The 21,817-nt window shown below is 43.5% G+C and overlaps 1 protein-coding gene across 10 annotated transcripts in view; it reads right to left on the bottom strand.

The window, feature by feature from the left end:
• Positions 1–21,817, bottom strand: part of RALY (RALY heterogeneous nuclear ribonucleoprotein) — an 80,798-nt gene that overhangs the window by 36,964 nt on the left and 22,017 nt on the right. For 9 of the 10 annotated variants that reach the window (XM_059133491.1, XM_059133485.1, XM_059133488.1 and 6 more), the window contains exon 2: positions 8,498–8,580. The exons of the other annotated variant lie outside the window; for it this stretch is intronic. The gene's annotated coding sequence lies outside the window, so the exon portion shown is untranslated. The remainder of the gene's footprint in view (positions 1–8,497; positions 8,581–21,817) is intronic. 10 annotated transcript variants of the gene reach the window in all.

The raw sequence follows: 21,817 nt of genomic DNA on the forward strand, positions 1-21,817 counted from the left end.
CCACTCCTGAATAGTCTGAATAGTCCTGAATAATCTACCCTCGGGGAGGGCTGACGCCAGAGAGGCAGTATGGTACTCAGGGAAAAGCTTACAGTGGGATCTATGGGGTTAGGAGGACCGGAGTTCAAACCCAGCTCTTTCACAGACTAGGTATGTGACCTCGAGCAAATTCATGTACTTCTGAGCCTCAGCCTTTCCCTCTGGAGCTATTAGTAACTTAAGAATTACAAAGACTAAGGGAGATAATCACAGTATCTGGCACATAGTAGGCACCTCAATAAATGTTACTTCCATCAAGAGGGAAAGGGCAAATAGCAAGACAACTGAATGTGATTCACATGACAAGTAGGGAGGACTTGGGGACAAACCCCAGAGTAAGCAGCAGATCAGAGCTGGAAGTTCCGAATGGGAATGGGCTGATTTGGAGAGTCTCATGTGCTATTCTAAGAGCATCTGGATCCTGTACCAGCCAAAGCAAATCAAAGAGAAGTGCTTATAGAGCGCTGGTTTCTAAAACAAGTGCAGGCTGTGTTATTGACACAAGCCACAGGGGAGCTGAGAAGGCTGTTGGGGAATATGTTAAGAAAGCTGACATGCTTTTGGTTCTAATCTCTGCTACAACATACACACAAGTACAAGTGACCCTGGCTCTAGAGAAAACTCTGGACGGAGACACAAGAGACCTAGGTTCTGATCTCAGCTCAACCCAGAGCAGGTGACTTTCCCTCTCGCTCCTTTGTTTTTTCTTTCCTCCTCCAAATAATGGTAATTCTCTTGTGCCTCATACTCTATTGTCATCATTTTCAGAAGATGATACCATGACTTGTGAGATTAAGCTAGTACTGATTGGAATTTGAATTCAAAGTCTGCTGTCAAAGCCTGTAGTCTTTCTACTCTGCTGCATTACCTCCCAATGTTAAATGAGGCAAGTTGGACCAGGTGGACCAAGGCATTCCTCAGCTTGAAAATTTATGATTCTTAGTGGCCTGAAATCATGGTTTCAAGAGCCTTCTAAATACTCTAGGGCTAGACAAAGCTTGGCTTGTAAAGCCTTTGCATATAAATGAAATCAACACCAAGGAGAGCCAGAAGAAAGTAAACAATGAAATTTTAGAAAGCCCTAAAGAAGCCCTTGGAGAATACATCACCTAATTCGTTTTATAGATGGGGATATGAAGGCTGCAGAAAGAAAAATAATTTGACTGGGAACACCAAAAGACTGGTAACAGAGCACAAACTGGGTCCTATGCCTAACAGTCTGTCTCATACTAGGTATGTACTTGGGTCTCCAACCTGGGCCACTCTGATTTGCTCTGGTATTTCTTTTCTGTGTATTGGGCAACAAGCAGTCACTGCCCCTGAAGCAGACTCCCAGATACTTCCAATACCTGCTCAATACAGATAACAGCTCTTTCTCTGTAACTGTCCTTGCTGTAGCCTTGAGGATGACTGAACAGAGGCTTCTTTGACCCCCCTCTTGACTCTCTGTTTCATCTTGACTCTTTGATGCCTTTGAACCACAGGCCCATGTGCACAGAACTAGAGGCACAGAACTAGAAGGGACATCAGCAATTAAAAGGTCAACTTTCAATCTTTCTTTTTAGAGCAGAAGAAACTGAGGCCCAGAGAGATAAAATGCTTTCACAAGATGGAGTTAGTAAAACAGGGTTAAGAGCCTGGGGCAGGATCTTCACCTTCTATTGTAATCGGACCCTGAACACGGGGTATCAGAATTTTAGTCACGAACGCCTTAACACCAACTCCAGGCCATGCATGTTTTTCATATTTCCTAATAGCATCCCAATAACCATACAGGCATTTTTGTTCCCCATTCTGCAGATGAGGAAACTACAGTTCAGGGGTACACAGGAAAAATGTATACTGTAGGTAAGTTTTGTCTTCTGCCCTATGCATTTAGTGCATAATCTGACACACTATCTTAATTGGGAAGATGGGGCAGGGGGAGGCAATGAGGGAAGGGAAGCAGTGGAGATTCAGACAATACAAAAGGACAAATAATTCAAAAGAAGCAATTTCTGCTTGTTGTTAACATGGGTCTTCAGTAGGATAGTTTTATTATTTTTCTTTATCTGCCCCCATGAAATCATAAATCCCCTCAATTCATGCCCTACTCATCTCAGGGTTCGAACACCATGGTTGGTGATAGACCTTGGATTCCTGAACTATTGTTTCCCAGTTTCACAGTTTGGATTTTTGATCTCTTGTCCTTATTCTTAGGCTCAGGACCCTGCTTCTCTGCCACATCCTTAGAACTGCCCTGTAGCTGATCTGACTGACCTATAGGGTCTGTCAGTCCCTCTTCTGTCTGGCTGCTGTTCCAGTGGGACAGAAAGATCTTCTTTAGTTTTAATGAAAACTGGGGAAGGAAGAAGGGAAACAGAGAGCCCAAGATAGCTCAGAGCCCTTTACATAGTATTCCTTCCCAAGTGAGCTGGACCTTACTGCTTTCCTATGACAGAAACCTTGAAGAAAGCCGGCTGTTTCTGGAACCAGAGAATATGAATATGGGCAAAATTCCTGGGTGGGGAAAGAACAGGAACAGCTGCTTCTTACACGAGTTGTTCTGGTGGCCTCCCTCAGATTTTCTCCACAGAATTCTCTAGCTGTCATCTGATTATTACACTGGCAGACAAGGAACCTTCTGCCTTACTAAGCTACAAAGACCATTTTAGTCAGACATTCATCCCACAACTTGAAGAATAATAATGCACTGCTTTTACTCCTGGACCTTCTCAGACTTTGTTCCTGGTCCCTATCACCAGAATTACTAACATGAACAGTCCCTTACATTTGTACAGTATCTAGCAGTTTTATATAGCACTTAGTTGACATATGCCCGACACAGTTCAATGGTATAAACTGTTACTCGTTGTTTGTAGATGAGGGAACTAAAGATCACAAATAAATAACCAACAAGCCCAGGTGTTGCTCAGATCAACACCTCAATGTTGACTAAGGGATCTGCATTTAAGTCTTATTTAATAGAATTAAATTTCTGCTTAGAATCTCAGTCATTACTGGAAATGGAGGCATTCTGCAAGGTCTCAAAAGCCATCCTGAAGCTTCTGAAGTCGGTGAGGTATGCAACTATCTTGACCAGCTCTGTGTATCATGCAAAATCTCCTCAGAAGCCTGGGGGAGCTCTGGCTTTCCATGTGTCTGTCACCTGCCCTCCTACTGCACCACCCCCATCTCCTACATGAAGTTCAGGCCTGACCCAAATCCTGACTTGGAACAGGTAGGGCTGAGGCTGCCTAGCACTATGGGCCCAGCACTATGGGTCTAGCTCCAGCCCCTTTCCTCCCAGTGGGCACATAAAATGCAGACAAGCTTCCCACCCCACTGTTTCTGTGAGGCCCTCTTGGAAGCTCCACATACTGAAAACCACTCGTTTGGGCTGCAAAGCACCTTAAAACGCGCGTGCGCGCGCGCGCGCGCGCGCGCACACACACACACACACACACACACACCCCCTAAGTCTTAAGAAACTAGAAAAAGAAAAGCAAACCAGCCACCAAGAAAGTCAAAGTTAGAAAATAATCAAGATTATAGAAAGAAATTAGGGAACAGAAAAACAATGCAACCAAAAGTTCGTTCTTTGGGAAAAGATAACAAAACTGGCAAACATTTAGCAAGACTGACCAAGAAAAACAGAGAAGATACAAACTGCCAAAACTAGGAACTAAAATTAAAAGTAGAGTTGGGTGCCTAGGTGGCTCAGTGGGTTAAGCCTCTGCCTTCGGCTCAGGTCACGATCCCAGGATCTTGGGATCGAGTCCCACATCAGGCTCCCTGCTCAAAGAGAGCCTGCTTTTCCCTCTCTCTGCCGCTCTGCCTACTTGTGCTCTCTATCTCCCTATCAAATAAATAAATAAAATCTTTAAAAAAAAAAAAAAAAAAGACGACAACTGTATTTACTCATTTCAAGACAGAAAGAACACAAGCAGGGTTAGGAAGAGGGAGAGAGGAGAAGCAGACTCCCTGCCAGGAGCTGGATGTGGGGCTCAATCCCAGGATCTGGAAATCACAACCTGAGCCAAAGGCAGGCACTTTTAACCATCTGAGCCACCTAGGCAACCCCATGGACAACTTTAAACCAAGAAACTAGTCAATTTAGATGAAATGAAAACATGTCAAGAAAGGCTCAAATTATCAAACATGACTCAAAAAGAAACAAAATCTGAGCAGACCTAACAGAAAACAAAAATTAAACTAGTAATTAAAAATCTTCCAACAGAGAAAGCCCAAGCCCACACTGGCCTCCATGATAAACTGTATCACACAATCAAAAAGGAAATAATACCTATCCATCACAAACTCTTCCAGGAAACAGAGGAGGGGAAACTACTCTGGAATACAAGGTTGGTTTGATATCCAAAAATCAATTAATGTAATGCCATGTTAGTAGAATAAAGACCAAAAAACATATAATCTACAAAATCCAACATCATTCATAATAAAACCTCAGTTAATTAGGAATAGAAGGAAATTTCCTTAGCCTGATAAAAGTCATCTACAAAAAACTCTATACAGCTAATACCATACTTCACAGTAAAAGACAACACTTTCTTCCTTAAACCGAGAACAAGGTAAGAGCGTCTGCTCTCACCAACTCTATTCAACATTATGCTGGGCGACGGAGGTCTTAACTTGTACTATCAGGCACAGGGATTTTTCTTTTTTTTTTTTTTTTTAAACTGGATGTCGGATTTTATCATTCCTCTACTGAAAACAAACCAACGGCTTCTTGTTTCACTCAGAATAAAGCCCTGCATGATCTGGGTCCCTGTCTACCCTACGACTTCTCCATACTCTACTCTCCCTCTTGCTCACTCCATTTCCAACCACCTGGCTTCTTTTTGCTCCTCAAACACAATAAGCATGTGATGGTTTCAGGGTTTCTGAACTTGCTGAATTCTATGCCTGGAATTTTATTCCCCAAGATACACCAGAGCTCACTATTTCAGTTCCTGCATATTTCTACACAGATTTATTTTCTCACAGAAGCCTTTTTTCATCACAAAGTCCCTCTCTGTTCCCTTACCCTACTTTTTCTTCATACATATTCATTTGTTTATCTGTTTTCCTCCACTAGAACGTAAACTACAAAAGAGAAAACTATTTTCTTCACTGCTATATTTCAAAGCTGTGCCTGGCACATGGTTGACACTCAATAAATACTCACTGATGAATGTCTTAAAAATAAAGTTTTATATAGGAGAATGAATACAAAGAAGGTAGGGGGAAACCAGTGGCTCAAGAACCTGAGAAAGACCAGGGTTTCAGGTAACGGGGAAAGAGCCAATATAGGCTAATAGAAAAAACCTGGTTGTCCAGAGCTGGATTCTTCTGGGTTCTAAGCTTAGCTCTTCTAATCACTGCCTGTTTGTCTCTCTCGGAGTCTTAGTAATTTCTAAAATGAGAATATCACCACCTACCTCCCAAGCTGCTATGGAAATGAAATCAACTTATGTAGAGCATTCAGTATAGCATCTGATAATATAGTAGACATTATAAATCATTTAGCATTTTCTGATAATGCTGGCCTCAACAAGAATCTAAAACTACCTTAAAAATTACCAACTCCATTTCACTGAAGCACACAGGTGTCTGTAGAGCTGCTGCCCCTCAATTGAATGGCCTCCATACTTGTTTTAACTTCTTATCATTCTTCTTTCATCCTTTCCTTACTATTAGGTCTCAGCTCTCACCTCTCGCTGCTGTTAATATAGCAGCTCCTCGTCCTTTTCTGGTATGCTGCTTTGAATCCTATGGGGGTTTAGAAACCAGACTGCTAAACCTGTTACAACAACATATAAAAATAGGAATAAATTACTGCTGTGCAAGGGCTTAAGGATGACAATGCTTTGTTTCCTTCTTTTTAGTTGAAATTTGTTTTTAGTAGAAACTTGAGTGTATCAGATAAATAAGCGAGATACTTTTTTTTACATGGAATCATTCATATTTTTAAACAATCAATACTAGAACTTCTTCAGGGGGCAGCTAGTACAAAAACAGTAAGGTCCAAGCTTGGGACCCAGGCCATGGAAAGCCAGGAGCTACAGAACTTAGGTTAACCAGACAAAAAGAGGCGGCAGCAAGAGCCTGGAGATTCAGAGGAGGGAAGGTTCACTAATGTGGATTCCAAGAGCACCAGGCTGGGGACAGACCCCTCTGTACACCTTCAGGCAGAGAGAAGCAAAAACAAAATGTCCACTGTTACAGAATGTAAAAAGAATGGCCTAGTATCACTCCCAAGGGCGAGAGAGAGATGGTGGGAAAACTAGATGACCATGGCCTCTGACAAGATTATGAGGCTATAGCCTAAGTGCCTTTTCCACTAGTAGTTGAAAGGTGAGGGGTGGGGATGGGCAGGGTACTTAAGGCCAAAATAGGAACAGCCTTCCTCTTCTGAGAGGACAGTAGGAAACAAGGCAAGATCTATGTGGAATTGTCAGTGAGTGCAGACACACGCTGGGGATGGACCCTTGAAAAGTGCTTTAACATCTGTGCTAGGAGTGGCCTTGGAGCCAGGCTGTGTGAGTGCATTTAAACCTGCACTCTGGGACGCCTGGGTGGCTCAGTTGGTTAAGCAGCTGCCTTCGGCTCAGGTCATGATCCCAGCGTCCTGGGATCAAGTCCCACATCGGGCTCCTTGCTCGGCGGGGAGCCTGCTTCTCCCTCTGTCTCTGCCTGCCACTCTGTCTGCCTGTGCTCGCTCTCGCTCCCTCTCTCTCTCTGACAAATAAATAAAATCTTTAAAAAAAAAAAAAAACAAAAAAAACCCTGCACTCTGCAGCCCACCTGCTGCAAACCAGGCTGCTGATGCTGCAAACCAGGCTGCTGATGCTGCCTGGCTTTGTCTCTGTACCTTGGAATCCCTTCCCTTGTGGAAAGATTGAGCCTCAGATAAAACCTGAGTAAGAAGAGGAAGAAAAAGGCAGAAGATTAGCAGCACAAATTTCCAAAGGAAAATCTTCCCTTTTCCCTTTGGGGAGTGGTGCAGAAATAGGTCAGGGACTAAGGTGCCAAGAATACTTATAATGCTTTCTTCTCACTTTCTCTCATTTCAGTCATGCTGCTTTACAATTCACAGAGCCTTCCAACTTGCATTTTTCATTTGATTCTCTACAACATCCTGCAGGCTGGTATACACACAATAGACATAAGGGGGTGCAGGGAAGCACCTCAATTTTACAAATAAGGAAGGGCAGATGTTGAGAGAGAAGATAAAGACCCATGTTTCCCAACCCCAATCCAGCTGTCCAGTTCCCTATCTCAGAGCCGGCGTTTACAGTAACTCATGTGTTACAGGTGTTTTCTTCTCCTTCCAGTTATATTGAGCCTGGGCCTCTAACTGCTAGATTCTATCTTTTATTTTAGCCTGTAGGCTCCCTCACTGGAAATGCCACTGCATCAGAAGACACCCCCAACTCCTGCCTGCCTGCCTGCTGGGCCCCTCAAATAACTAGACCTTCTTCCTGTATCCCTAAGGAGGTCTGTCTTCTTGAACTTTGTAAGAAAAATCAGGATTCCGGGGAGATTAGCAGTCCAAGGAAAGCCTGCCAAGTCAGGGAGAGCAATGTTATTTACAATCAGACTGACCGATTCTAACATCAGCTTTATAGATTCTCAGATGTGAACCCCCGGCAAATTATGAGCTTCCAGAGCCTCAATTCCCTCATCCATAAAATGGGATTTTGTCTAGATTAAATGAGACCCATAACAAAATTGGTTCTTAATGTGTGGATTCCCCTTCCCATCTCACCATCTGTGATTTTCCCCTCTAAGTTTCCTCTGACTTTCCCTTTAAATGACCCCAATTCTTTAACTCCATCTTCACCACCATTCATAATCACATTTTCCAGGACTGATAAAACCAGTTTCTGACGCTGACCTATGGGCTTGGTAAGTCACATTCAAGACTGCCATCAGGAAAGTTTCTAAGAGCTATAAGGTCAAGTTAAGAGAGCTTATAGGAGAATAGGCTTAGCTCCCAGGTCCAGGATAACTTCCAAAACAAAGCAGCTGGCAGAAGCCAGAAGGAATTGAGCCTGGTTTGCCTTATTCACCACAAATGATCCCAAACCATCTCATGGCAGTTCCACAAAGTCAGTTTCAAACCTCCTCCCACTGGGCACCTGGGTGGCTCAGTGTAGGTTAAAGCCTCTGGTCATGATCTCAGGGTCCTGCGAAATCTCTGCTCAGCAGGGAGCCTGCTTCACCCCCCACCCCATTGCCTGCTGCTCTGCCTACTTACGATCTCTGTCAAATAAATAAATACAATCTTAAAAAAAAAAAAATCTCCTCCCAGTACAGAAGAATGCCTATGCCAATCTCTCAGACATAGAGTAGGAGAATAATTGCCTAGAAGTTACCTGTACTAAAGATAAAATAAGCTCTATTTACCTTATTAGGTAATTACCCTGTATCTTGGCCCAAACTTGCCCAGAGTCTGCCCAAGACCCTCACTCACCAGTACCAAGACTCAGCTCAGCCCACAATTTTCTCTTTTGTGTCACAGGGTCAGCACCAGCTGCCTCTGAGAACAGGGCTCACCTAAAACAGAAAGAGAAGTCAGTCAGTGTCCTGCTCAGAACAGGCATGAACTTAGGTCAGCACAGGTATTCCAAGTTCCTGCTCTCACATATCTTGCATCTTTGTAAAAGACAGGCTGATAATTAAATACATTATTTCAGGCTATGCTAAATGCTATGAAGAAAAATAAACCAGAGTAAGGGAGGAAAGAATGGCAAGGAGGAGAATGAGGCTTACTTTAGATAAAATGGCCAGGGAAACCCAGGGCACCTGGGTGGCTGAGTCGGTTAAGCATTTATTTGGCTCAGGTTATGCTCTCAGGGTTCTGGGATCAAGCCCCACATGCGGTTCCCTGTTAAGCAGGGAGTCTGCTTCTTCCTCTCCTTCTGCCCCTCCTCCCCATTCGTGCTCTCTAATAAATAAATAAAATCATTAAAAACAAACCAAAAAAAAGGTCAGAGAAACCTTCTCCACCAGAAAGAGACCTGAATGAAGTGAGGGAGTAAGCTCTGCAAAGTTATGAAGAAAGACTGTTTCAGAGAGGGAGAATACCAAGTGCAAAGACGCTGCAGCAATAATAGGCAAGAATAAGCTTGTTATGCTTAAAGGAAACAAGAAAGTCAATAGAACTAGAATGCAGTGTTGGAAAGAATGAGATACTAAATATATGAAGAGGAAATAATTATGCTCCCTATTTTACACATGAGACTGAGGCTCAGAAGTTACGTGACTTGCCCAAGATCAAAGTGAACCAGTGGCAGAACTGGGAATGGAGAAGCACCCGGCTGGCTTAGTAGAACATGCAACTCTTGATCTTGGGGTTCTGAGTTCAAGCCCCATATTGGGTAAAGAGATTATTTAAAAATAAAATCTTAACAAAAAAGAATGGGAATGGAATTCAGGTCACCTAGACAACTTTGTTTCTCAATCTTGGGCCAGGTTCCTCCAGCTTAGATAACCTAGACCCCAGTTGGGACAAACTTAAAAGCACTTTTAAAACTGGATTCAGGTTTCTTTCTTTGTCCCCTTCTCTGATAGTGAGGATGGTTAAAAAACAGAGAAATGGTTATATTTACCTGGAATGTGGAATAGAGGAGACTCCGGGGTTAAGGAGAACAGAAGCACAAGCCAAGCACTGTTGTAAACCCTTTATTTGTATTAACTCATTTAATCCGCACAAAATCTTGTAAGGTTGCTCTTATTTTCCAATTTCACTACTCGGGAAATTGAGGCACAGGTAAGTAAATCTGCCCAAGTCACATAGCTAAGAGAAAGTAGAGCTGAGATTTGAACCCAGAATCCAACCTCCGAGGCCTGCCCTATCCCCTTAACCATACTATAACAACTTCTGAAATACCAACTTCTGAAAAACTAAAGAAAAAAGACAGGAAACATTCTCTAGTCCTAACCAATATGGTTCAGAGCTTCATTTACCCCCAGCCTGAAATCCTCTCCATTTACTGGCAGCCCAGCTTCTTACTGAGTACCAGATGAAGGACTCTTGAGTCCTTCTGTCAGGTGGTTCCAGACACTTCTCTCATCTCTAGCTACTATGAGCAGAAAGTGATAACCACAACAATAGCCATTTAATAGCCACTAACATTGAACGTACCCTTTGAAATAGACTAGGTACCAAGAATCTTACATGCACTATTGTATTTCAGACAAGAGAGTGACAGTTGTTCTAAGACATGGGTGAAGGGATCTCTGGGGGGCTCCAGGCCTGGAGGCAAAGCAGCAAATACAGGGAACTGAAGGATTTCTGTAGGCCTGGGTCAAAGGACAAAGGAAGAGATACTTGGAGGTGGGCAGTAAGGGGAATAGACTATTAGTACCTCCAACTCAACATGTCAACAAACTGAACTCATCTTCTCCTCTACAGTTCAGCAAATGGTATAACCATTCTTCCAAGTACTGAGACTCCAAATGTTTATGCTCTCCAATCTCTCCTTTCCTCATGCCCCACTCCCACAACTGTGAAGTCCTCATGGGTTTTTTGTTGTTGTTCTAAGAACTCTATATCCAAACCGTTCTTTATTCTCTACTGTGACAACTTCCTCTTGGTTCAGGATCCCATTAGCTCTTGCCTGCAAGGCTGGAATATTTTTTAGAATTTATTGACATAATAAGGACAGACTGTTACTGTAGCCTCTTCTCTGGTCTTCCAGTAGTCTCCCCCTATCCCTTCCTTCTCTAACCACTGGGTCCACACCGCCAGACTAATATTCCCAATGCCAAATCCCACGCTCAGGAAAGAAAAAGGAAAACTGTGGCTTCCAATCACTTCAGCTTTGCTAAGTATGACTTCATCTGGTCATCAAGTATGCTTTACCTCTATCATGGGCTTTTCAGCTCTCATCCTTTTGTCCATGCTGTTCTCTCACTTAGAATGCCTGTCTACATTTGTATATATTCAAAAACTTCTTAATCTTCAAGGCCTAGCAAATCTATGGTTACCCTGAACTCTTTTTCTCATCACTCTCTGTCATGTTCTTGAATCATCACTTACTGTGACTATACCTGGCTCTGGCCTCATCATCAGCTAAAGCCTCAAAACCAGTTCCTCTATTCCTTCTTCCTCGTGAAGATTCTTGGTGGTTCCAGAGAATGAAGACCTAGTTGGTTAAGATTTCTGTTCTCATTCCTGCTACACTGGATCTATCACCTAACAAGGGACCTGGGTTCTAATCTGAGCCTCAGATTTCTATAAAAATGGAGATACAATCCCCATCCTGATTAGAGGACAAAGATTTCATGAGAATCATTGCAGTAACAGAAGAGGAGGTGGGGAAGAGTTAGGAAGAGAGATTCCAGGCCAGGTCTTTAATAGCTCTTTCTTTTGGGGGATCTGGGTGGCTCAATCGTCAAGCATCTGCCTTCAGCTCAGGTCATGATGCCAGCGTCTTGGGATCAAGTCCTGCATCAGGCTCCCTGCTTGGCAGAGAGTTTGCTTCTGCCTCTCCCTCTCCCTGTTGTTCTGCCTAATTATGCTCTCTCTGTCAAATAAATAAATAAATCTTGGAAAAAAACAAAAACAAACAAACAATAGCTCTTTCACTGCAAAAACACTGAACATATTTATAGAAGCCTTCTAGCCAATCAATCAAAATATACTTCCTGGGCCTGGCTGGTCATGGTTATAGCTCTAAGTCAGGGGTTACAGATGACACAGGAATGAATGACAACACTTCTTATCCTTAGGATTCCTTGCATTCCAGGGTGGGACTATGTGACCTTCCTTCAAAAGGACACTACTATTAGGCAGGATCCAATAGTTCAAAGAGTATTCCATGTATTATAAAAATGAAGAACTCAGGCTGACTGGAGGTGGCCTCCCAAGTTTCACAGGGACAAGGACTTAAGCTAGGCCTTGATGCTGGATGACAGAAAGACACAGGTCACTACTAGCACCAAGCACTGGACTAGGTATTATGAGTATAACCCTCATAAAACGGGCATGCCATCACTCTTCACAGAGTAGTATATCAAAAGTAACTGGATAATGGGCAAGGTTAAGTGTGCCATTTAAGGTCAAACAGCTAGTAAGTAGCAGAGCTAGGATTTGAACCCAAGACTGCTTTGCTTTATTCCAAAGCCTATATGTGTTTACTTATTTACTTCATCATTCTACCTTAAAAAATCCAATGGGGAGGCGCCTGGGTGGCTCAGTGGGTTAAAACCTCTGCCTTTGGCTCAGGTCATGATCCCAGGGTCCTGGGATAGAGCCCCGCATCAGGCTCTCTGCTCAGCGGGGGGCCTGCTTCTTCCTCTCTCTCTGCCTGCCTCTCTGCCTACTTGTAATCTCTGTCTGTTAAATAAATAAATAAATAAATCTTTAAAAGAAAAAAAAAATCCAATGGGGATCTGGGTGGCTCAGTCATTAAGTGTCTGCCTTCAGCTCAGATCCCAGGGTCCTGGGAGCGAGCCCCACATCGGGCTCTCTGCTCAGCGGAAGACTGCTTCTCCCTCTCCCACTCCCCCTGCTTGTGTTCCCTCTCTCACTCTCTGTCAAATAAATAAAATCTTGGAAAAAAAAAAAAATCCAATGATTTGGGACACCCAGCTGGCCCAGACAAAAGAGCGTGAGACTTGAGTTCAAGCCCCACGCTGGGTATAGAGAATACTTAAATAAATACAGCTTAAAAAAAAAAAATTCAATGATTTGAATGGGGGAGTAGGGGAGGAGGTCTGTCTGATGTCCTCCCAATATGACTGTAATTTTATTGGCAGGTTTAGGGTCTTATTGACTAGAATACCTTAAGTATCTGACACAGAGCCTGACAGGTTATACTTAGGAGACATTGTGAGTGAATAAATGAATGAATAAGCACCTTCCCCATGAACTTTTGTTCTGAAGTCTAGAAGGTCTAGAAGGTCTAGAAGGTCCAAAATCTCAAGCTCCTTGTTATGACTCTCAGGCCCTTTAATACCAATTACCTACCATTCTGTTGTCTGAAGGTTCCCTTTTCCCATTCTTGTTTTCAGGAATTAAGGGAGAGGGGAGGACAGAAAACGGTAAGAAGAAAAGCTGGGTGACTAAAAGAAAAGAGAGGGAGAGAAAGGGTGAAAGCAGAGAAGGTAAGGAAGGGGACAAAAAGGAAGGAATTATCTGAGGCCCAGACTTTGGGAAACGTTTCTTTTCTGGTACCAGAACCAAGGACTCCTTTTTTTTTTTTTTTTTTTTTAAAGCACAGCTGTAGGAATTCCTCTTTTTAAATATCAAATGAAGGGAACTTTCTTATCCAAAACCCCAGACTAAATCTAGCAGCAGGAGGTACAATGAAACTCCTCAGAGTTTCCATCCACAGTTTTTCCACCATCTTGCCCCAGCCCAACTGTCATCTGCTTTAGGCTAAAACCTGCAGAGATGAGAACACATACAGGTTCTTCTGCTCCTTCCACAAGAGTTATTCCAGGCTAGTAAGCCTTGAGAACCCAATCTTCCTTGTGAATGAGGAGAACTGACATCCTCTGGATGCTTCCCCACAGCTCCCTGTCATGAAAGCTTTGCTGAACCCTAAGGGAAAGCATTACTCCCTCTCTGCTGAGTTCCTCAAATGGAAAGAACGGAGGTGAAGACATGGATGAAGGTCCCTTCAGAACTCTATATCCAAGGTCCTAACACAACTTAACCTTTTTTGGTCTCATCTGCAAATTATACACACATACCTCTCCTTCTCCCTAAATGAGTAGAGAAAGCACTGGGTTGAGAGTCAGAAAACCTAACAGCTAGTTCCAGCTCTAAATCACTGTGTGACTCTGGACAAATCCTTTCACCTTCCTGGAGCTTAGTTGCTGTATCTGTAAAATGAGGGAGCCAGCATCTACTCTTCTGAAGGACCTTCTGAGGGATCAAAAAGACTGGCAAGAACAGTAAATTTACTTGGCTTTATAGGAATGGTAAAGAAGGAAGGAGGGGATGGTCTCTTAAGAAAGGAAGAAAAAGGGCTATACCACCTTTCAGCTGAAGGGCCTGCTCTGAGTGAAAGGATTAGGAAGAACTGTGGCAGACTGTCACTATCTGTACCTCCATCAAAACACAGGCACCAGCCAAGACATAAAACAACTCATGAACCACATGCATGCAAATCCCAACACGTCCAAGTGGAGAGGAAAAAGAACCACTAAAAGTCACATATTGCTCACGAAAAGTAATAGTAATAATCAATTCAGTGGTGAAGAGCTCAAACTCTAGAATCAGACACCTGGATCTGAATCCTAGCTCTGTCTCTTAACTACTTTGTGACCTTACCAAAGGTACTGAACTTCTGTGCCTCTGTTTCCTACATTTATTAAAAATGGTTCCTGCTTTGGGGTGCCTGGGTGGCTCAGCAGGTTAAGTGTCTGTCTTCAGCTCAGGTCATGATCCCAGGGTCCTGGGATTGAGATCCACATCGGCTCTCTGCTCAGCAGGGAGCCTGCTTCTCCCTCTCCCTGCTGCTCCCCCTGATTGTGCTCTTTCTCTGTAAAATAAAAAATAATAATAAAATAACTTTTTTTTAAAAAGGTTTCTGCTTCATAAATGTTTTATTGGAAAAAATAAATGAGACAGCATGGGAAAGCCCATACCTCAGAGTCTGGCTCAATGATAGGTATTGTTATTCCATTTAAGTACCACAAAAGGATGAATCAAAAGCAATAAAAAGGCCTAAGAGGAAAAAGAAAAGAAATGCACATTTGCCATTACCTATTATGTATCATGTCCTATGCCCAAAGCCTTAATTATATTTATTCCTAATCACCTTTTGAGGTCTGTAAAATCCCTATCTTAGTAAGAAACTGAGCCTCAGAGAAGTAACTTATCTAATACCACACAGCTAGGAAACAGAACTTACTGGAACCAAGATCTGACTTCAAAGACTATTCTTTCTACTATATACCTTGTACTTTCTCATGCTCAAAAATAAGCAGCCCCCGCCACTACATACAGGCACCAATAATCAAGTTTTAGGAAGTGGACGAAATTCTCCCATTTTGTTTGTTGGTTTGTTTGTTTATCAGAGGGAAAGAGCATAAGCAGACTGAGAAGCAGGCAGAGGGAGAAGCAGGCTCCCTGCTGAGCAAGGACCCTGAGATCATGACCTGAGCTGAAGGCAGAAGCTTAACAAACTGAGCCACCCAAGCATCCCCAAATTCTCCCATTTTGTACTTAATGAAGCAACTATTGGTTTTGCATGCCTGGGGAAAAGATGGGCAAGGGTGGAATCCAAGTGTACCACCAGGATCCAGACTTATAGGACTTACCAGGCCTTCCCAAGGGGCTCTCAGCCGGTTGTTGCAGTAAGAGAGGAAGGAGAGAGGGACTATTCCCAAACTAGGTAAGGTATTTTAAGACTGTATCAAAAAGTCAAGAAGCCCAGGCTGAACTCAAATACCTGATCAAAACACCTAATACTGGGGGGGAATACAGTGCTATGAATACCTTTGCAAAACTCAGTATATACTGTGTCCTGGATGGGCATATTGTCTCTAATTCTGGGAAGCACTTTATTATGGTCCAGATGACCACAAGTTAGTCTGAAAAGAAGCACTCTTTCCCTTGAGCCAGGTCATTATTTTGGAGCATGCCACCAGAAATTTAAAAATAGAGAGAGAGAGAGAGAATCCAGAAACTACAGCTGGTAAGTAGGGGAAAGGCAGCAGGAAGTGAATTAAGAGAAGCTCTGGGAAGAACAGAGTCCTGGACATCAACGACTTTTGGGAGGGTCGGGAACAAAGCAAAAGGCCAGGGACAAGAAGAAGGAGTGCTTCAGGGGACTAAGGAAAGATTTTGATAGAAGAAATAATCTTCCACAATTGTAAAACAATTTTTTTTTTTTTAAATAGCATGTCCCTATCAAACCCTTGCTGTTTGGAGAAGAATAATCTCCAGGGCCTACAGGAAGACTGACTGAAAAAGGTATTGCTGAAGTGTTATTTTCCTCTGGAGAGGGGAAGGAAAATAGAAGCTGGGTTCTCTTGGCCTCTTAAGTGGCAACCAAGGCAAGAATGAGCAGCCCTAGAAAATAATCATAGCATTAACAGCTCCAAGCACAATCAGAAAGGGCTCACCTGCAGGTGGTCTCAGACCCACTTCTGCTCCGATCAGCACTTGAGGGTGTACAACTGCCCACATCCAGCAGAGAATATAAGACTGGCCAGTAAGCAAAGAGCCCTTGTCCTAGGAGCCCTGCTTGCCAATCTATTTGTTAGTTCTTTTCCAGCTGCACCCTAACCTCTTAGTTTCAAAACTAACCTCTTAGCCTCAAAACTAACTGCCTCAATCCTTGTGAGGCCTGTTTTTCCCAGCCTTGACCAAATCCGTTAGTTGGGCAGTTCTACCAGACTCCTCCCAGTCACAAGGATACCTGACCTTGACTCTTGTGACTGACTCTATTGTGTGGCTGCCTATGCCTAGGCATAATAAACCAACTGGCTGTGGTTTGCCATGGGGGCTAAAAAGATGACTCACAACATCATAAAAATGCAGCCAGGTCACAAAATAGCTCAGTAAAACCCTCCTCTACTCCCCAACAAAGACAGGTGTCAGGATGCCCAACATATCACAAAAGGAGGCCCTCAAGGGCAGCTGGTTTCTTATTGACAGGTGATGTTAGGGCTCTTGAGCCTAATCCATGTCCATGTATGAGAACATTATTTATGCCATAAATAGATGAAACTCAATCCAGGCAGTCCCTAGGCTGCCTGGAGGAATGTCCAGAAGGATACAACAGATGTGCAGGACAATCATTCTTGCCTCTGAATTTTCAGAACAGCTAATAGCACTTCTCCTTCCTTAGCTGAAGCTGTCTCCAGTTTCCCCCTCCTCCTTTTGTAGAAGTACCAACCCTGCAGGAATCATCAAGGGAGGCACCAGTAATTATTGTTTTCTTTTCTCCATGCTAATGAGACAGTTGGATGGTTCCCCTTCCCCCTCCCTAGCTGGGAGGGAGAATCTATGGCTTTATAAACTGGTAACCCACACACCAAAGCTTGGGCCAGACAGTCCTCTGCAACCTAACTGTATAGACATCGGCTAGGCTGGAAGTGGCCCTACCATTTTATAAAGGACAGAACAGAGTGGGAAACGGATCTGTCCAAAGTCACAGAAGGAAGTCAATTTAAAGGCCAGACTCCTACCTCCCAAAGAGGACAGTTCCCACATCATCCAGACTTCCTACAATACAGAATGACTTTAGAGGTGTCCTTGGTGTAGAGCCAGGAACTGCAAGTTTCAAGTTCACATACTGGTTTGGTTTGGTTTTGCTTTGTTTTGTTTTTACAGAAAGAGGGCACACAATAATGGGGATGGGGGGTGGAGAGGAGCACAGGGAGAGAAAGAGAAATAATCTTAAGCAGGCTCCAAAGCCAGTGTAGGGACATGGCCCAGCGCGGAACCAGACACAGGGCTCAATCTCCTACCATGACATGATGACCTGAGCAGAAATCAAGAGTCAGATGCCTAACCAACTGAGGCACACATGATGGTTTTAAATAGGTTCTTAAAAAAACAACAAAATGTTCTGTAGATATGGACTCAGCCCCAAAGAATCTCAGTTCTGGGATAGAAAGGCAGGATGGAGAGATAATGCCAATGTTACCTCAAAATTAAAATCACAAGTTGATGGTCAGGCAAAAAAAAAAAAAAAAGACTGGGATTCATTTCAGTTACATGAAGACTATAGGATGGGATCCAGAGTCAGCCTTAAAAATGAACTTCAGGTCTGATGACTAAAGGAGGTCCTGAGGATAGTACACTTGGACCTACCTCAGTCTGCTAGACCAATCCTCATATGTCACAGATGAAGAAACTGAACCTAGCACTATTGGGAGCTTCAAAGAAGAGGACCTTAGTTGAAGCAGCAGGAGTAAAGGATGTTACAGCCTAGCACTAGCCACGGCCTGCCTGGATAGCCACAGTCAGAATAAAAGAAGACAGGGTCTCTGGGAAAAGCAGCCAGCATTTACAACGGCTGCACTGAGAGGAAAATGGATCAAATTTTTAAGCTGGAATAATGTGTAGAAACTAACAAGGGTTATTTTTTTAGCCTGAAGACCAGCTCCTGTCAGTCTCTAAAACCTCTTTCCTTTCCCTCTCACTGTCTATCCTAGCTCTATGATTTCAGGTAGGAATCAGCAACTCCAATCCAGTCTGTGAACTAACTCTGACTCTAAGCAGGAAATATTTAAATCAGTCTTAGCTGCAGCCACCATTCCCTACCCACAGGGCCTGGATATCAACGCTTCCTCCTCATTTGCTACCACAGAGTTAAAGGTGGGCTCCCTGTGGTATTCCAGAATACTGCCTGTACTGACCACCAGACTTCACCTTCTAGAGGTCACAAAGTCATGTGCCCATTCTATAAATGTGCCTAAGTCCACGTGATAACCCCTGCCTTAGTCACCTGCCTAGCAACTCGGGCCCTCCAAGGACTAAAGCCTAGCTCGGAATCCAAGGCCAGATTTCCTCATCAGTGGTCATTCTCCAGAGATTACCTAGGAACGTGAACTTGCACTTGAGTCTGCTGTCCTCCCCACCCTTCAGCAGGGAAGGGACCATGGTACAGTAGAAAACAGCATGCAGATAGGCCTGGGTTTGAGCTCTGACTGTTACCTAAACTGCATATCCTCAGGCACTGTTCCTTAAACGCACTTCTGTATCCTCTTAGAGCTCTCATCACTATTTACCTGTCTCTGTCCTCTATCACTCTCCCCTACTGGGGAAAAAGGAATATTTGTTTCCCCATATACTTAATGAGTCAGTCACTGTCTACTGAATGATCCCCTAAAACTAAGTTCCCACTGTCTATAAGATAGAGATAACAACACCTATCTCAGAATTGTGAGATAAATAGGAAAAAATCCATAAACTGCCTGGATCTACTGTATAAGGATGCCCAGAGCCAAATGTTTATCTGTACTGACGTAGACTGCCCAGCCTTGCTGAACCTCTACGATCACATGGACCTGAACTCCAGAGTCTGTTCCATTCTGGTAATTAGACTGGGTGCCAGTTCCTGGAACCTGCCAGTAAAAACAGCTAGAGATAGGACTACTCTCCTCACAGTCAAAGGCAGTGAATTTCAAGTAGATGAAGTGTGGGAATATGCTACTATATTAGACTGAAAGGAAGGAGCAAACATGGGGGCGTGGGGGAAGCCTCTGCTCTGAAGTCAGGGTTCAGAGAAGAAATCCCAAATTCCAAGAAGTGGCTAAAGTCATTTGTACTGGAACCTACAGAAGGACCAGAGACAAAGGGGCTAAGGTCACACAGTAAGCTAAAGGGAAGTAAATTCAGAACCCACCCCTACAGTCTCCCCATCTAGTGTTTTTTATCTATCCTACAGGGCAGATGCACAATGTCCCAGGAAAAGGGAAGGCATAGGGGGTTCAGTGTAGTGACAGGGAGCAACTCATAAGGCATGTCAAGTGGTACATATGCAGCTTCTGGCTGGGAGAGGTGATTGAGAAATAAATCCAGCCTTTGGTTTTACAGAGGCCTAGTATGCTTTGGAAGCTGAAGGGTATAAGTTCAATGTGGCCAGAGTAAGTGTGAGCAGTTAAGGAAAAGGGTACACAGAGTCCTCAAAGATCATGAGACCCTCTGCCACAAGATCAGCTACTCTGGGTGATCAAAACCGTCTTGCCCACCCATCCCCAATTTCTCAACTCAACTATGTTGCAGATTTGAGGATATTTGTCTTTTCTACCAGAGGGCACTCAGACTTATAAACTGGAAGAGAAGCACAGAGAAGTGGCAGAGTAAGAGCTCTGCACCAAGTGGAAGAATCTGAATGAGTCTTTTCTTCGTCCTATTTATCATAGTCACCGGAACTTTCGACAAGTTAGGTGATTTGTCCAAGGTTACATAGCTAATAAGGAATAAGTAATAAGCTAAAAATAAGCAATAAGCTAATAAGTAAATTGGACTTGGAATCCTGTGTCCTTTTGTGACCATGGTAATTTTCAGCAAATTTGACCTTTATAAAGTTTTGAGAGGTAGGCAGAGCTAGTGTCCTCTGCTAAATCATGCTGTCGCTTCTGGAAAGTCTCATTTGGTACTTCGGATTCATTTCAGGTCCAGTCTCTTAACGGAACTTCGATAACTGCCTTCGAACTCAGAGGCCAGCAAACTTTTTCTGTATAGGGCCAGACAGTAAATATTTTAGGTTTTATGGGCTATAGCAGTCTCTGTAGTATTCAACTTTACCACTGTAATATGAAAACTCTCATAGGAGAACAAACATGTATGACTGAACCCCAGTACAATTTTATGAAAACAAGCAGCAGTTCGGATTCAGCCACAGTTTGCGGACGGACACCTGCTCTAACTAATCTACTGTCTCTAATCACCCCATCTCCCAATCCATCATACACACTCAAATGAGAAGCCCCATACCCTCATGGATCCCCTTTGTCAACAAGATAAAAGTTTAAACTCTACCCCCACCCTCTACCATATCCTTCCCCTGCACACTATTCTCCAATCACAGCAGGCTATCACCTGGCAACTTCCTACCTCTCACTTTTTATTCCCTAACACCTGCAATGCCCTTCATTCCTCTCCCAATAATGTCTATTCAGGGACAGGTTCAAATGGCAACACATGTGAAAAGTCCTTGTTGGCCTTACATAATTACTCATCTGTATATGGCTGTCCCTCACCCACCACTGCCTCTCCATTCCCCCACAACTACCAGCTTCACAGGGGCAAGCACTGTGTCTTATTCAACTCTGTATTCCTTGTAGTACCTAACATAGCAACCAGTGTCCACTGACTGAACTGGTTTGGCTTGTAAGCTAAAAGGAGATCACTAGAACATGGGGAACTTTGTTTCTAACAGAACAAAATGAAATGACTCACAGCATCAACAGAGCCTTCAAGAGCTGCCCCCGCTCCTTTTGTGTTCCTTGGGACTGGCCAAGTAATTGGTTAAGACCAAGCATTTTGCTAGGTGGTTCTAGCCTTTGCTGAAATATGTGAAAGAGGGATCTTATTTTCAAACCTCTATCCCTGACTTCAAACTGTATTCTTAATATCAGCCATAAACTGATCCCAGACCCATATTTAGCCCTAGATCAGCAGACAGCCTTCTAACAAGCACAGATCTCTGGTCCCTGAAGGCGGGGATTTCACCCAGGGAAAGGCTCAGGGCATGCAGTCCAACCTCAAATGAAGAGGAAACTCAAAAGTATGTGCTAAGAATCATCAGGAGCATCACCTCTGCAAAGGGATCTCTATGGAGTGTTAAAGGTCCTGGGCAAGCCTATAGCCCATGAATATGGCTATCCTAGCCCGGGGAAGCTATGAGGCCAAACACTAAACTGCTGATGGGGAAAAAAATGAAACAAACACACAGAAGAATTTTTCTCCTAAGCCCAGAACACAACAACATTCCATCTGGGTAAGTGAGCTTGTCACAGGCATGGGGTACTTAGCATATCTGCCATTCCAGGATTACGGCTGTCAAATTTTAATTAGGGTAATTAGAGTTAAAAATGTAATTTCATTTCAGGGGTATTTTGAACAGATTCCATTAATTTCCTTTTTTGAAAGAACATAGAAAGGAGGGGCAGGCTGAGCGGAGCAAAGGATATTGCCATGGGAGAAGCAAAGCCATGTGCCTGGGCCAGATGAGCTTTCAAACCACTGCCTAGAACCCCAGTACACACCTCTATACGCTTGGCCCAGAGGACAGAGGACTGCTGCTCTTTAGTCTTCTTCCTTAGTTCTCTCCCTGAAACTAAGTCTCAGTCAGTATCTGCTAATAAATCTACC

Source organism: Mustela lutreola, chromosome 9, assembly GCF_030435805.1.
Source record: "Mustela lutreola isolate mMusLut2 chromosome 9, mMusLut2.pri, whole genome shotgun sequence".
NCBI classification, from domain to species: domain Eukaryota; kingdom Metazoa; phylum Chordata; class Mammalia; order Carnivora; family Mustelidae; genus Mustela; species Mustela lutreola.